Genomic DNA, 17,098 nt, shown 5'->3' on the forward strand with positions numbered 1-17,098 from the left:
TAACATCTAGAGTCCCAGCCTGGCATAGAGGGCCTTCGGATGCAGGCTTCCATCCCCCGCCTCATTGCGCCATGTTCTAGTAATGCATAATTACTATCTGCCTTCTGGAAATAGGCTCAGTTTCAACCTTGTGGCCTCGTACATGCTGTTCCTATCACCTGGGATGCATTTTCCCTTCCTTCCCAATGGGATAAACCTAACTGATCCCTAAAGGGGTCATTCAGGAGCCTCCTCCAAGAAGCCAGCTGGGTCAGGTGCACTTGTTGGAGGTAGAAGAGGTGTGGGCCCCACTGGACAAAACCCATGTTACAGCATGGGCCAGACTGTGTGTTTTAGAAGCTGATCTCCTCAGGTAACAGACTTCTATAAAGGTGGGTCTGGACCCCTGGCCTGTAGCAGTGCACCTAACACACAGTTGTTTAGAAAATGTCTGGCTTTCTCCTCACACGTCCTTAGACCTTCCAACCTATACTCAGTGCTTCTTATTTTAGGTTATTCTTCTTCTAATAAAATATTTAATAAAAAAGTCCCATCTTTTTTTAGGAATGCAGAGAGGAATAGAGCATGTAGATTGAGGTTGCCACTCTTTCTTAAAGCATGGCTTCGGTGGCCTTACTAGCTGCTTCTATTCTCACAAGGATATGTAATCACCACTACATCTGAGAATCCAGGAAAAGTCAGCAGAGCAAGAGAATCCCTCTGTTGCCTACAAACAGCTGCAAACCCAGGGTTTCTGATTTTGCACATGGGCCACTACAAGCACACCACAGCCAGGAGGTGGCCATGCATTCAGCTTCAAGGTCCCCTCATCCTAAAATGTGGGAGAACCACAGGAGAAGCAAAGGAGGGCACAGAGGGCGCTGGTGTCTCAACATTCACCAAGCTCTGGAGGCTTCTACTACATTTAATTATTTCTGCTCGGACAAAAGCTTGTTCTCTGTACTCCAGGTTAGCATTGCTATGTTGTGCTGGACATAACTCCTCTAGCTTCCCTCCGCCGTACGTCTGTCATGCGCAAATGCAGGGCTCCAGCAAGATCCTAGACCTGTGGTCTTCCATGCAGGGCAGACTTCGGCTTCATGATGGGGATCTGTCCCAGTATGAAGACTAAAGCCTTTCCAATGGCGTTAACCTGTTTCTCATAAGCATGTCTTCACCCATAGACTGAGGGGTCGAGGCAGGATGATCTCTGGGGTGTCTTCTTGCTTGCGCATTTTGGGGTTCTCTGGATTGAAGGTAGAGTGTTAAGAAATGAAGGTGGGTGGGGGCAGCAAGCATGGATGAACTTCTGGAGGATTTTACCCGAGAGCACAGGTAACAACGGGAATGTTGTTCGAATGGGAAAGGCAGTTCTTTTCCCTCTGTCTTCATGGAATCTGGGCGACTGACCAGAAATAGCCAGTGAAACTATGTCCCAGCTGTCGCTTATAGTGACACTAAGCATATGGGGCTGGGCAAGCCTGGTTACCCTGAGAGAATTTATTTCTTTGGTTTGGGGATTTTGCGGTGCGTGGCAGAGAAAAGGAGCAAGGGAAATGGAAATCTTCCAGCAGTTTTCACTTCTCATGCCTAGAAACGTGCCTAGGGGGTGGAAAGTGAATGCACTTTTGGACAACTGTGTCCTTAGGGTGGCAGCTGAGCTGAGGGGGAGAAAGGAAGAGGGAGAACTTGTGGAATAGGATGCTGGATGTCTGAGACACATAAAGAGAGGGTCAGTACAATTCAGTCTCTCAAGTTTACATTTGTTAACTTTGAAATTGTAAAAATGATCACAGTTTAAATAGCAATTGTTAAACACCCAGTTGATCAAGTATTTTATAAACCTTTGTTCTGAAGTATTCTTAAGGTAAGTGATCTCTAGCCTAGTGGACAAACAGGTTCTGATGACCTGGGATGAACTCCTGTACAAGTGACTAGATCTGATTCCCAGTAGATGCTTCCAATACCCAAGGGTCACAACTGTGTGCCGATAGGAAAACAGAGTTGGAAAATCTGCTCCATACAGCCAAATGGGCACTCCATCCTAGGTGGATGCCAGCTGGAATGGAGCCCTCTGTGTGGCCAAATGCTGTTGTCAAAAACAGAAGAGCTGGCTCCGGCTCCCCCCAGCCAGTGTCCAAAGAGCCGGCTGCTGTGGCCCCCTGAGGTGACATCTCAGGGCCCAGAATGACCTCCCTTGCCCTGCTTGAGCCAGCCACACCACCTGGTTCTTTCCACTTACCTTCTATGACAGGAAATCTCTACAGGACGCCAGAAATATGTCTTTTCTTTCACTGTCATGGTCAGAGACTGCTTAGTCTTTGCTTAGCTGACTAGTGTCTACTAAGTATTTGTGTTTAGCAAGTTAGGCAGTCTTTGCTCTCAAGAGGTTTATGGCATGCACATGCACACGTACATCCACACGAACACACCCCTCTGTTCTTTGAACTTTAAACTATATTTTTTAAAATATTTATTTATTTGACACACACACACACAGAGCACAGGCAGGGGGAGCAGCAGGGACAGAGGGAGAGGGAGAAGCAGGCTCCCCACCAAGCAGGGAGCCCGATGCAGGGCTCGATCCCAGGACCCCTGATATCATGACCTGAGCCGAAGGCAGACGCTTAACCGACTGAGCCACCCAGGCGCCCCACTGTTCTCTGAACTTCAAAAACAATGAATGAATGTATGTTGAGGTAACGGAGAAGTAACTGCAACAGGACAGAGATGAATACGTTTTTACTATAATTAAATCTTAGTGTCACACATGGGCAAAGGGGGGTTTTATCCCTCACTAGAATAAAGGGATGGAAGACAGGGCATGGCTGTCCCTCCATTTTGGGGTCGGGGCAGACCGGAGAAAAATCATTAGCTTTATTATTAAAACAATTGAGAGGGTGGATAGAACCTAGTTTGATGAATGGGAATGGCAACTTTGTACGGTGGCTCACGTGGAAGGACAAAGACCATGTGCTTCTCGGAGGTGCTGGGGAGGAGCAACATTCCAGCAGGTGGGAGGACTGGCGTCTAGGAGTGATGGTGTTCCAGGTTTCACGCTGGGTCATATATGTGACCTTGCCTCATTGACCTGACTGCTCCAAAGCTATGTGTGGTAGGAAGACTCTCACAGCTCCCTAAAGAATCATGGCTTATGACCTAATCCCTGGAAGCTGTGACTGTGTTGGGTGACATGGCAAAGAGGAATTAGGTTGCTGGTCAACTGATGTTGAGAGATGGGAAGGTTCCCATAGGTGGTCTGGTGGGTCCGATGTAATCACAGGGTCCTCTGAAGTGAAGGAGGAAGGCTAGAGAATCAGTGTCAGAGTGATGTCATGTGATAAAGTCTGCAGTGTCTTTGCTGCTTTAAAGATGGAGGAAGGGGCCACAAGCCAAGGAATGCAGGTGAACAAAGAAATGGATTCTTTCCATAGAGCCCCCAGAGGAATGCAGCCCTGCCAACACTTGACTTTTAGCTGAGTGAGACCCACTTTAGGCTTCTAACCTCTAGAACTATAAGATAATGAATTTGTGTTGTCTCAAGTCACCAAATATGTAGTAATTTGTTGTAGTAGCAACAGGAAACCATCCAATATGGAAACCTGTCTCTATTTTGGAAACATGAGACCCTTTTAGTTATTTATGGAATATCATACAATGGAAAACTAATGGAATATAAGTAACTCAAAGAAGAAGCTTGTCAAAATTAATTCTAAGATCTCTTTAAGCTCATTTGTTTTATTAGTGTGAGGGCAAAAACTTTATTTCTTTCCTGTTATATCGTCACTGCCTAGTTCAGTGCCTGACTCATGAATCTTCAAATGAATGGATGTTTTTTAACTAAATCCATGAAAAACCAAAATGACTGTATTTTCAAAGACATTATTTTATGCTAAAGTGTATCACTAATATTAGAAATCTAAATTCAAGCTCTTGTTATAGACAAAGAAAATCATACTTTACATTGCCATTTAAAGATGAGAGGCTTCAGGGGTGCCTGGGTGGCTCAGTGGGTTAAGTGTCTGCCTTCAGCTCAGGTCATGATCTCCAGGTCCTGGAATTGAGCCCCAAGTCAGGCTCCCTGCTCAGTGGGGAGCCTGCTTCTCCTCCCTGTGCCCCTCCGCCCACTCATGCTCACTCTCTCTCTCTCTCTCTCAAATAAATAAAATCTTTAAAAATATATGAGATGCTTGAGTAGCAATAGTATTTTTAAGTCGTTGGATTTAAGTGAGAGTCGTCATTATTTCTTTCTTGGGTTCTAGGAACTTCTTTGTACCTACACATGGTTGGAGTGTTAACTCGTTTCTCGCCTATTCGGTAAAACTGCTGTAATATGTAGCATGTTGTGACCTTAAGTTGGTGATCAAAAAAAATGTGCTCATTATTTATGAAACTCAGTTTGGAGAGTTTGGTATTTTTTACTAATGATATTATTAATGATTTTTGCATGGCATCTTTTAGAATTAGGAATATTTCTAGTGTTGATTTTCTATTTCTTTACTCATTCTTTGAAAAAAATCTTTGCTAGGATTTTGCTGTGTGCCAGGCCCTGGAGAAACAAAGGTAAATAAGATATGACACTTACTCTAAAGGAATTCACATTCTAGATGGGAAGAAAGGCAAGTGAGTAATGAGAATATGGGATACTCAGTGTTAAAATAACTTACGGTGCTAAGAGGAGAGAGCTTTCAGCTCTGCAGGGAGAATACTGCAGGAGGAGACATTTGAACCAGGAACTGAAGGACCAGGAGGTGGCTGGCCAGTAGAAGAAGGGGACATATATTAGTTGCCTACTGAATCTCAGGCACTGTACTAGGTGCTTTTGCATGTAACTCTGTCATTTAATTTTAACCGAGGAAAATGATAATCTAGATAAGTAACTTTGCAACATCACACAGAGTAGGATTTACACGCATTGTCTTAAGAGTTATTGGTTTTAAAGCTGAGGTGGACAAACTTTCTGTAAAGGATCAGAAGTAAACATTTCAGGCTCCATGGGCTCTGTGGGTTCCCGTCAAAACTATTCAGCTTTGCGTGGTAGCATGGAAACAGCTATCGATAACAGGGAAATGAATGAGCGGGGCTGCGTTCCAAGAAAACTTTACTAAGAAAAAGAGGCAGTGGCCCCGAGCTAGTCCATGGGCTGCAGTTTGCTGACTCGTGTTCTAGAATGGCAATTACAGCCACCATTTTGTTTTGGAATATTTCTGGAGAGGGAGCTTTTAAGTTTCATTAGTTTCTCAAGTGGGTCAGTGACAGTTTCAGAATGTGTTAATAGAATCTCACCAAGAAGTGATAGCAGACTGGATTAATAATGGAGGTACAGACTGACCCAATTTTCTAACATTTCACATCGTTGTGGTTAATACTTAGCAGACCTCTGAGAATCCAGATATAATACATCTTTAGGTCATTATAGATGAGTCCAAAGAGAAAACCACACTAATTCATTCTTGGCAGAGGATTTGATATTGCGTGGGTATGTGTGTGTTTTAACTCTGAGATCTTAAAAAACAGAGATAGAGAAGATTTGTCTGGAACCATTGGGAAGAAATAAGGTAAATATCTAAATGGATGACCTGGGGGGAGCCTAGGGCCTAAAGCCTCGCTGCTGCTGTCTTCTGGAAAGAGGCAGAAACATCTGGTTATTGTAACAGTGAGGGGCTATGTGAAGGAAGTCCTAAGTCGAGATTAGAAAAGCAGAATACATCTTGACATCTTAAAGCAACAAGCCAGAAAAAAATCTCTTTAAGAGCTGATACTTGGGAAAAGTCACTAAATTCAGAGATTTGAGTTAAAAAAAAATATTTTAGAGCAAAACAGTGAATTGTTTTAGAACAGATCTTTCCAAGGATATATCCGAAGAGATATAATGATGTAGGAAGACATTTGGAAAACCATGAAAGGACTTCCAGAATGTTACCAAGAGGAGACACCGAGGAGTTATGAAGTCCCCTTCCTGGCCCTGTATTTTCTGGGCCCTCCTAAAAGGACATTTTTCTCTTGGCTACTGATGAAGCTGAAGAGGTTATGGTTACTTTTGGGAGCTCATTTCTTTTGAGTAAAACCTTTAAAAAACCAAAAGCAGACTAAGTTTATAAGATGGTTTCAAATTTGGATGGTTCCAACTGGATTGAAACATTTTCTCACCAACAGCAACAGATTGAAAGTCATGTCTATGCCTCTTGTCTCCAGAGGTCCCCATGCTCAGCATCCCCAAGTGTGTTTTGATCTGATTTCCCATCAGGCTCTGTGCTGTTGAATTAGGAGAAAGAGGGAGGAAAAGATGGAAAATATGGGAGTGATATCTTCCTGGAAGACGTTGTACATATTAGCAGGCTACAGTTAGGCCAATCAAAACAATTTAAACTTTTCCTTGTGTTTTGGATCCCGGGCGCGAATCTTGTCTTAGATGAAACAGATGTGATCTGAGACGTGCACAGAGTCCCATAATGTGGGAGCTTCGCTTCGCTGGCCTTCCTGCTACTGCACCTCATTCTAATTTGTGGGCATCAACCTTAATCCCGTTGTGCATTTCTGTTCCTGGCCTCTTCCTAGGTTAGATCCAGCTTCGGCAAACTCAGAAAGAGCTTCCTCATCATAGAAATCTTAGGGCAGGGGCACTTGGGTGATTCAGTCGGTTAAGTGTCTGCCTTGGGCTCGGGTCATGATCCCAGGATCCTGGGATTGAGCCTTGCATCGGGCTCCCTGCTCAGTGGGGAGTCTGCTCCTTTCCCCTGCTCGTGTTCTCTTTTTTCATCTCTCTCTCTCTCTCTTTCAAATAAATAAATAATCTTTTAAAAACAAAAAGAAATCCTAGGGCAGCTGAAGAACATAATCTGTGAAGCAGATAAATGCTTTGTTGTGGATTATGTCAAGCAAACAGTGTTTATATAAAAGGCCTTAACATGTAAACTAATTAGGGTCTTATAATTTGACTTCTGTTTCCCATCGGACGGAGCTCTTTTATAATGTGAATGTAGTAAAGAATAACCATATTCTTCAATCTTGCTGACATTCTTTTAGTAAGGATTAGATACAGGGGCTCTTCAAAGCATTGTGGATATATTTGATAAAGCTTTGAAGTTTTTATTAGCTTCACTGGAAATCTTTGTTTCCTGGAAAGTTCACTGATGGAATATGTAGTTTCTTACAGAAATCCATTTCTTAGCTGTATATAGTAAATAACCTAGTCAGTGGGGATGCTATTGCAAGATAAAATTAATGTCTAAACTGGTCCTGAGTCAACTCTTCCCCAGTAAAGCTTTTAAAGTCTTAAGGACTAATGATGTTTGGGTCAAAGTCACCTTTTCTTTATCTGAATTCACCTCTCTCACTCCCTGGTAGGAATGTAATATACATTTTCTATAGACTCGCTTGGATGCTACTGAATACAGAACGAATCTGCACCATCCCAGCACCTTGCGTCTCAGTCAGTGGCACGTCATGCCCCTGCGCACCCATCTGGTTCCTTCTCACCTCCTCCACTGTCATCACCTCGTCCAGGACTGACTCTCTGCCCAGGCTGGGGTGGCCTCCTGTCAGGTTCTCCTGTCTGCTTCTTCTGGTTCACTTCCCCATCTACCTGCCCCTAGAGCCTATTTTCCTTAGTGTAACTACAGTTAATCTTTAAAACTAAATCCAGATCATGTCACAACCTTGCCACACCCAACAGTGGCTTCTGGTACCTCTGAACAAAACCCAAAGTCCTTCTTTGGCACAGGCCTGTCTGATCTGAGCCAGCTGTCTCTGACCAGCATTTTCTGCTTGGCTCCCCATCCACTCCTCCTCTCCCTCACCCCCTCCAGCCACACCGGCCATCTCACTTTCCCTTGGACACCCAGTCACACTCCCATCCCAAGACTTGAGGATTTGCACTGTTCTCCTCTCCCCTTCCTGACCATTCTCCTTCCCCGTACTCACCAGCTTGCTTCCCCAAGTTCTTCCAGGTCTCCGCGGAGATACTTGCTCACTTTATCTAAACTAGAAGCCCCCCATTCTCTTACCCTGCTCGCCCCCAAGTGTTTATAAACCTACAGTCTATTATCAACTGATCAGTTTGATTCATGTCCTTATAATTTGTTTATTACTCCCGAGCGAACGTGAGCTCCATAATGACAGGGGTGTTGGTTTGTCATTGTATCTTTCGTGTCTATCACACATGGGCAATCAGGATGTATCTGCTAGATATTGAATGAAGGAAAGAACCATAATCATGCGTACAGTTTTTAGTCTGCATATGTAGATCAAACCATAGTGCAGTTACATTGTTCATAGTACAGTGATATTTGTGATTTTCCTACCTTACTAAAGGTTTGCAATGAAAGTCAAGATTTATTTTAGATTGACTTCTTGCCTAAAGATTTTGGCAGAAACCTTGGTTTACCTTCAGTGTAGTTCAACATGTAAGGGACGTAGTACTCGAACTTCTTGGTGATTTAATGGTTTTGTAGTGACCATCTGTGTAGATGGACAAAGCCATTGGAGTCTTACCTGCCTACTTCCCTCATTGATCAGCAGGCACATATTTAGCATGAGGAGAAAGAGGCACTTACCCAAGTCTATTTTTAATACAGGAGAGTTCCCATAATTATCTAAAGACCAGAGGTTACTTTAAGATATTTTATATGCCTAAGGGAGCTTTTTCTCCTACAAATGGGTAACCAATAATATCATACGAGAAGAAATTGGGGTTGGGAGTTAATAGAGGAAGTTCGATAAATGATTTGTAGAACTTTGTAGAAGATAAGAATAGCCCCATTCTATGAGATAATTTTGTTGGCATAATTGCTAAGTGCTGTTTTTTTAAAAAAAGTCAGATTTACTGATATATAATTTACACACCCTAAAATTTACTCTTTTAAAAAGCATACGGCGACATGTCTTGATAAGTGCGTACAGTTGTGCAACCACCACAATGAAAATATAAATCTCCATCACCCCAAAATGTTTCTTATGCCCCCCTGTAATCAACATCTCCATTCAGTTCTCACCCCTGGCAACCCCGGGTCTGTTTTCTGTCCTTACAGTTCTGCCTTTTCCAAACGTCATAGAAATGGAATCATTCAGTCTATAGCTTTTTGAGTCTGGCTCCTCTCACTTAGTTTAAGGCACTTGAAATACAGCCATGTTGTTCAGTGATTTGCTCCTTCATTGCCGAGTAGTATTCCGTTGTGTAGATAGAGAGTTTGTGTATCCATTCACCAATTAAAGGACACTTGTGTCCAGTTTCGGGTAATTATGAATAAAACTCCCATAACATTCATGTACGGGTTTTTATGGGATCGTAAGTTTTCATTTTCTCTTGGATCAATACCTAGGACCAGGATTGCTGGGTCAGATGATAAGTGTATGTTTAAACTTTATAAGAAAAACAACCAAACTGATCTGCAGAGTGGCTGTACCATTTTCTATTCCCATCACTAAGGTGGGAGGGTTTCGTGAGCTGCTTTTTCATGCTCAAGTGCCAATGTCTGAGTGGCTTTCTTCCTTGAAGAGGGACCTCAGGATTTATCCCTTTCCTTTATATCCTTTCAATTTTGTGTTCTAGTCTCTTCTACTTGGACCTTTAAATTACTTTTATTTAGCAGTCTTTCAGTTCTTCACTGTTGCCTGAGTTTCTTTTCTTTCTTCTCTGCACCTAACATGGGGCCTTGTATTCAGTAGATGCTAAGTTCGCATCTGTCTGATCTGATTGTCATAAACAAAATTAAACTGATCTCAAGGGTAATGAGCACCCTTCGTGGGACCTCAGTGCAATGGTAGCAGGGTCGCGGGGCATCTATATGACAAATGCCTGTAGGACAGGTTGAGCCTTACCCCAAGACCTGGGGAGAGAGTCCTTTTGTTTCTTTTCTGGCAGTAAGGTGTCACCCACCAGGTGTGGGATACAGACGGGTGTTTGAACATTCACAGTGGTGAAGATCCATTTTGCCCTAGGTAGAGAAGTCAGAAACTAATCTATGTTATTAAAATTTTTATAATAATTTATATTATATTTATGGTAATATTTATAATAATTTCTACTAACCTGTGTTAGATTTAACACAGTGGAGATACTGACTATGAAGTGGGTAGAATCTTGTGAAAGGTTTTTATCTTTCTTAAAGCTTTTAAATTATTTTTTAATGAGGGATGCTGCATAGCATAGTGAATAAGAGTGAGGACTCTGGAGCCAAAAATGCTACTAGCCACCTGTGTGACCTTGGACAACCTTTCTACACCTTAGTTTCTTGATCTGTAGAATGGGGATACTAATAGAAGCTAGTGGTGGTGATGAAGTGGTTAATATATAGATAGTGCTCAGAACAGTGCCTAGGAAATACTGAGTGCTTTATGAGTATTAGCTGCTGTTATTGTTAACTAAACTTTCCCCCAATACTCTGAAAACAGGTGTTTTTGACACACTTATCACACTTTCACAGTTGTCAGATACGAGATGCTGTTCAAAGAATGATTAAAATTCTGTTAACAGTGAGGATCAGAGTTTTATGACATTATACAGAGTAATATTCAGTTGCTGATTATCCTCATGTGTATGATTTATACTTGCATATGTTGACTCAGGTCACATTTTTAAGCAGTATCAGTTCTCTGGTCTAGCTTGCTTATTTTACTTTTGGAGGCTCAGGAGGAAGTTGTGATTTCCCAGGTGCGCGGTCCTCCTCCATCAGAGAGGACATCCCTGCTTCCTCCATCGGAAGGGTTGAGCCCACCGTAGTTTGGTTAGTTAGAAGTTCCAGCACAAGATCTTTAGTGCTCTCCCTCTTCCTAATTCTTTTGGTTGCTATTTCCATTCAAAAATGGTTTCTTTTAGAGGTGCCTGGGTGGTGCAGTCATTAAGCAATTGACTCTTGGTTTCTGCTCAGGTCATGATCTCAGCGTTGTGAGATCGAGCCATCCATGTTGTTGCAAATGGTAAATTTTCATTCTTTTTCATGGCTGAGTAATATGTGTGTGTGTGTGTGTGTGTGTGTGTGTGTGTATGTACCACATTGTCTTTATCCATTCATCTATCAGTGGACACTTGGGCTGCTTCCATATCTTGGCTATTGTCTGTATTGCTGCAATAAACATAGGGGAGCATGTATCTTTTCGAATTAGTGTTTTTGTATTCTTTGGGTAAATACCCAGTAGTGGAATTACTGGATCATATGGTAGTTCTACTTTTAATTTTTTGAGGACCCTCCATACTGTTTTCCATGTGGCTGCACCCATTTGCATTCCCATCAACAGGAGCACTATTACTTTAAGTACTCCTAAGTGACTATGACTTATAAAATATAAATCTGTGAGACACATCACTAGGTTCATAGTAGCCTTTCGACATTATCTGACTAACCATGCAACTGATGGCAGAGGGTGGATACAAGAAAAATTTGACATTAGAAAGGGGCTTCTCATACTTGAAGCTCTTGAGACCCACCACTGTGATATGCACCCAGAAGACATTACTTTAGGATGAGACTGTGACCCAGAGTCAGTCAGGACCCATCACTTCCCTCCCCATCACGAGGGGTTATGGGCAGAGTATACAGAGAGTGAACTCCAGCCCATAGTGCATAGTTTTCTTATCAGATGCAGCTTGAATATCAATAGGCTTTTTATTTGGTGTTCATTGTTCACTTAGAAAAAAAGATCTAGCATAATCATCTTATTTTTGTGAAAACATGCATGTATGAGGTCAGTGGAGAGCGATAGAAAGTATTTGTCTTCACCAAGTTCTGATCACATGGATCGACCATGAGTGTCTAGGAGTCCAAAGGAGGATCGTGATATTGTGGTTGCTTTGAGCCCACTGCAATCCACTGGGAAGCCCCCATTTACCTCTGACAGAAGAAACAGTGAGCACTTGGTTCTGTGAAGGGTCTTAATTCTCTTTTTGTTGTGGCAGCTATACCTCTAGAGTGCTTCCTGGAACTGCCTGTGGAAATATACCCAGGTGATGGTTTTCAGACTATTCAAGTTCAAGGACTTGGAGACCTTGGAGAAAGTTATGGTGCTTTTTTTTTTTTTTAAGGTTTGTATTTATTTATTTGACAGAGAGAGACACAGTGAGAGAGGGAACATAAGCAGGGGGAATGGGAGAGGGAGAAGCAGGCTTCCTGCCGAGCGGGGAGCCCGATGCGGGGCTCGATCCCAGGACCCTGAGATCATGACCTGAGTTGAAGGCAGACGCTTAACGACTGAGCCACCCAGGCGCCCCAGTCATGGTGCTTTTTGAGGCACACTTTGAAATGTTGAAATGTTGCATCCTGTTTTTCTGTTTTGTAATTTAGCACATTATGTGTTTTGTCATTATATACATAATTATACTTATGTATATGTGTGTGTATATGTATATACATGTGTATAGACACATACACACATATGTATTTAATTACTAAATATAAATCTGGCTCTTACTATATATCTTAGTTTGGGCTGTTGCAACAAGAATACTGTAGACTGGGTAGCTTAAATGATAGACACTTATTTCTCACAGTCTGGAGGCTAGCAAGTCCAAGATCAAGGTGGTGGCCGGTGTGGTGACTTGTGCGGGCCCTCTTCCTGGTTTGCAGACAGCCACCTTCTTGCTGTGTCCTCACATGGTGGAGAGCAGAGAGAAGAATCAAGCTCTCACTGTTTGTTCTTATAAAAACACTCATCCCATTATGAAGGCTCCACCTTCATGACCTAGTCACCTCCCAAAGGCCCCAGCAGCAAATACCATCACCTTAGGGACTAGAACTTCAACATATTAACTTCGGGGGATGCAAATATTTGGCCCACAGTACTATATTTGGGTGCTATAAACAATATAAGGTCAAATTCACAAGTACATGTGTCTATCAAATAGCAAGCTGACTTTTTCTTCAATGTTCATTTGCTACTTGTTTATGCATTTTGTGGTTGCTACAAGGCAAGTCCTAGAAGGCACCAAAGATTTTGAAAAAAATATATGACAGAAGGTAAAATTGAGAATTCTGTCCCTTAACTTAATTTTTACACTTGTGATTTTAGATAATACCCACATCCTTTGGATTTTGAAACGTAATACCTCCCAAGGTTTTGTAGGAGCATGTTCGAAAACATAAGAGGATCTCATGCTCCCTTTTAAGACCTGTTGCTGTAATGGGATGTATGCCCTAATAGGAAACCTACCGAACTAGCAGCAGAAAGCCCATCGAGTGGGAAACGTGTTCCCCTAGGAAGATAGCCCCAAGACCAGCAGGGTGGTGGAGTTTCTGGATCTCACCGGGGAGGATTGAGGTGCTTATTTTAGCTCCCTCTCCTTCATGTGTCCCCGCGTCAGTTGCTATTTTGATGGTGAGCATCTTCCTGCAGCTGGTGGCGTGCTGACTGCCAGAGCCCTCGCAGGGGGAATGAGCTGCCCTGTGCCCACTGGTACCCCTGTCAGTCTTTCAGAATCTATTGTTTGAGCACTGACTTCATGCCTATGAAATACTAAAAACATACAAGATAAAAACCCACAGTCTCATTTTAGAGAAAAAAAAAAGCATGAACATATGAAAGACATATCTCTCAATCAAGAGGAGTACAAAAGGATATTTACAGTTGAATTATACTTTGGGATGCATTTAGTATACCATTACTCAGTGAAGGCTACCAACATGTAGTTCATGAAGAATCCAGTATTTAGGAAAATATTCACCATTCTATGGATATTATCCTAATGTGCAAAAATAATACAAGCGTAATAGTTCAGGATGACAAACTCTCCTATAAATTACTTGACAAATAAAATGGGCCAATGGTTAGTATTATTAAAATGGTCTGTTATTTGTTCTTTAGCCAAGATTTTTGTACGCCTTCCCCCATATTAAAATGAAACCTAGATGGTCCTAGTGTGTCCTCAATAACTGTCCTTTCTTCTTTCTAAAGTCATCTCAGTGGGCCCAGTGATCTTTGAAGGGAGTCCCCTTCCCCCCACAGTGTCCCTGCTGCCCTCTCTCCTGTGTCACCTTTCTCCTGTTGTCATTGCTCAATTGCCTCTAACCTTGGCTCCTGCACATGACCAGTCCACATTTTCCATCAACTTGTGTGGTCCTGGAATTAATGCTAGCAGAATGACACCTCAGGCACCAATATAGTAAGTACATATCTGAGGGGTGATGGAATGGGACTGTCCCCACACAGCTACAGACCCGTGGTGATGTCTACAGGTTATTCTGTAGTTCCAGTCAGTGGGTGCCTTCTAATAGGTACACCGTTTTGTTGATTTGGAGGAATTTTGTTTATTATTTATAAATGTTCAAATAATAACAATGATTACTATTTTTATTATTATTATTAGATTATTGCTGTTCTGGCTAATCAAATCCTAGATGGTTGAGAATTAAGTATAGTGGTCATCTATAATTAGATAATTGGCATGATTTGAAGAGACAGAAAGCTCGCTGAGGAAGAAGTAAGACAGTTGGAGAAGGGTCTCATGGAAATGGAGGCATCTAAGCTGAATCCTGAAAGATATCTTGAGATTTGTATGGGATAAGGAGGAAATGCCCATGGCTCCTGAAAATATCTTTTTTTTAAATATTTTATTTGTTTATTTGAGAGAGGGAGAGAGAGAGAAAGAGAGAGTGATCAGGAGGGAGAGGGAGAGAGAATCTGAAGCAGACTCCATGCTGAGTGCAGAGCCAGATGCAAGGCTCCATCCCATGACCAGGAGATGATGACTTGAGCCAAAACCAAGAGTCAGTTGCTTAACTGACTGAGCCACCCAGGCACCCCGCTCCTGATAATATCTTAAAGAACCTCCTTTCCTTGCTCTAGGCATCCAGGAAAAGAAAGATGGGAGAAAGTAACCAGAGCAAAAGTGGGTCTCATGGAAGCCTCATCCCTAGGATCTGTAATAGGAATCCATTATTGGATGCCTGGTGGAGGGGAGTAAGACCCTGCTAAATGCTCTGGACCTTGAGGCACCTGACACTGTAGTAAAGTAGTACATGAATAAAACTCACCAGAAATGTCCCTTCACTGTGGACACCTCCATCAGCATGTTCTGTCAAACCTGTCTTTTGAAATGTAAGATAAAGTATGTTTTTCTCTGGTGTATCTTCCCTCCAGATACAGTTGGTCTACAGTTAGTCACAAACTCATGTGAGAGGTTTTGCACAGGGGTTGATAATCATCTGGAAGCGAGGTGAAAGTTTGTTTTTGACCAGGAAGAACTACTTCAGAAGGATGGAGCGAGCCCTGGCAAGACGAGCTAAGACTTGGACTTGGGTGCCTCTTCCTGCTGCACATTGATTCTCCTTTCCCCATTGCCCTGTTTTCCTCTGGAATTTTTGCTGCTCTTTTGCAGGTTTGACTAGTTTACTAAACTTCAGCCTGTCACTTAATTTGGACCCTTTCCTGATTGTGGTTTTGCCCTTTTCTTTCCCCGAGTTATCTTGAGTGCATTAAAGCTGATTTATTGTTTTGTTTTCCTGTCCGTTGCTATATTATGAAGTTTTATTACCTAGTGACTATCCCTTTGTCTTTGGGCAAACCAGATTCCTAGAACTAGTGATGCAGGTACAGGCCTTTCAAACTCCTTCTTGGTCCTTGGGCTCATGATCTCCACAGTAGATTCTCTTTCTTCTCGAACTGCAGTTGTAGAGTTCCAAGGGAACCCTTTTGCACACTCAAGCTTGAGAACCCCTCCTCTACAGGGCGCTTGAGGGACATGGGCCAAGGACAAAACAGACATGGGAGTCTGGTCAGAATAGAGCTCTCTAAGAGGGAGAGATGAGGATTTCTTCTCCTGCCCTTACCTCTTGGCTTCTTTTGGTTCTCTTGGCCCTTTTCCTTTTAAATAATTTCGTTTTTCATTCCTCTGTGGCCAGTACAGAAAGTGGGTCTCCTTTTCTAAAGCAGGCAAATTCCTCCTCAGTTTAGTATACTAAGGAGGGGCCCCAGGGGAAAGCCAGGCTTAAATTGGTCTAGCTCCATTCACAAGGCTCCAAAACTTTTTAGTAATAAACAGATATGTGGGGGAGGAGGAAAAAAGATTTTTTTTTTTTTGCACAAAAAAACAGTCTACTTAAACCCAATAGTTTGTCTGTGTTTACCACAACCATCTTTGTGGCTTTAAGTAATGAGTTCATAGCTGTCTGAATTTTACTGGGCAGGGGTGACAATAATGTTTTTTTGCTTTGGGGGAACTTCACGTGGGTTGACTCCCCTGTGCTCCGTCATCACCACAGGGTGATTGCCTTGTCAGTTGCCCCAGCACGGACTCTCTGGAGAGGAACCCCATTCTCTCTACACGAGTTAAGTAAGATAGGATCAGACACCATGCCTCCCAGACACCACTGAGGACTGATGCCAGCTCTGGTCCTTTACAATGCTGGTGTGTCATGGGCTCCTGTCCCTTCCAGGGCCTTCTGTGCTTGAGTGAACTCTTTGCTAAGATGATGTTTTCAAAAGGTAGTACAAAGAAGTGCTGAACAGACATTGGGAGGAGATAGGAGGAAGTGCCTCAGTAGCCTGAAGCAATAGGTTTTCCCAAGCCAACGCTGTTTTACCACTAACCAACTAACCACTAACCAACTAATAAATCTAGGGGCTTTCTTCTTTAGTCTGGGCTCTCAGGGCTGAAGCCCTGCTTGTATTTGGTATCCCTCTCCCAGGCTGAGTCACTGGGATGCCACACAGGCAGGCAGCCATTTTGAGTGTAAGAAATGAACAATTATCAAGCGAGTTATCTTGTATACAGATTACCTGCAGGTAGGAAAATCACACAGGGAAATGTACATATGCTGTAGTCCTCCTCTGTCGTACTTACAATATGAGTGGGGTTTTCCCTCATTCCCCAGCCTGTGAGGAAAATAAATGTGGAAGCTTTTCTCTGCCTGGAATTAATGGCATAGACCAAGTTCTAGCCCAGTCACTCACTCTGGTTGCCCTAGACGGGTTCCACTAGTCTCCAACTTCTTTATTCCATATCTCTTTTTCTAAGGAATTGGGCCTTTGTCAGTTTCTTCTGGCTATACATATCCTACTCTTTGATGAATTCCAACCCATCCTTCTCTGTTTTCTCAAGTCTCCCTTTGTTACAAGGCTTATTTTTCCCATATCCCCTTATTTGGATCTGTTGTAAATTTGTATTTTAGAAAGTACTCATATTTACTCA

The 17,098-nt window shown here is 42.6% G+C and overlaps 1 protein-coding gene across 5 annotated transcripts in view; it reads left to right on the plus strand.

Annotated features, from left to right (window-relative positions):
• Positions 1-17,098, plus strand: part of SVIL (supervillin) — a 227,787-nt gene that overhangs the window by 44,651 nt on the left and 166,038 nt on the right. The gene's annotated exons all lie outside the window — the stretch shown is intronic.

Source organism: Halichoerus grypus, chromosome 6 (genome assembly GCF_964656455.1).
Source record: "Halichoerus grypus chromosome 6, mHalGry1.hap1.1, whole genome shotgun sequence".
Taxonomy (NCBI): domain Eukaryota; kingdom Metazoa; phylum Chordata; class Mammalia; order Carnivora; family Phocidae; genus Halichoerus; species Halichoerus grypus.